The sequence below is a fragment of the Hydra vulgaris genome, chromosome 09 (genome assembly GCF_038396675.1).
Source record: "Hydra vulgaris chromosome 09, alternate assembly HydraT2T_AEP".
NCBI classification, from domain to species: domain Eukaryota; kingdom Metazoa; phylum Cnidaria; class Hydrozoa; order Anthoathecata; family Hydridae; genus Hydra; species Hydra vulgaris.
Genome location: NC_088928.1, coordinates 25,625,001 through 25,625,492, shown reverse-complemented (window position 1 = coordinate 25,625,492; position 492 = coordinate 25,625,001).

Here is a 492-nt window from a genome sequence, read left to right as displayed (position 1 = left end):
TTCAGCCCATGTTCTGTCTGTTAGTCTCAAATTGCAAAAAGTATGCAATGATAAATTTGGACCATATAAAGTAGAGCTGGGTGCAGTAAAGAGATTAGATACAAATCTTTTTACAGCATGCTGAAGTTCTTCCAGTTCTTTTCCCTGAAGATTATCAGTTCTTTACGTTTCATCCTACTCGTGAGTTCCGAAAAAGATTTTCCAGGTTTTGGCGCACAAGGTGCAGTATATATACCTGCTTCAGGTGTTCCCATTGTTACAGGATTTCTTCTAAAACATGTATAAAATGTGTGTACATATATATATATATATATATATATATATATATATATATATATATATATATATATATATATATATATATATATATATATATATATATATATATATATATATATATATATATTTATATATAAATATATATATATATATATATATGTATATGTATATACAGTACTGGTCATAAGTTTAGAGCCACCTGTTTTTTTCATC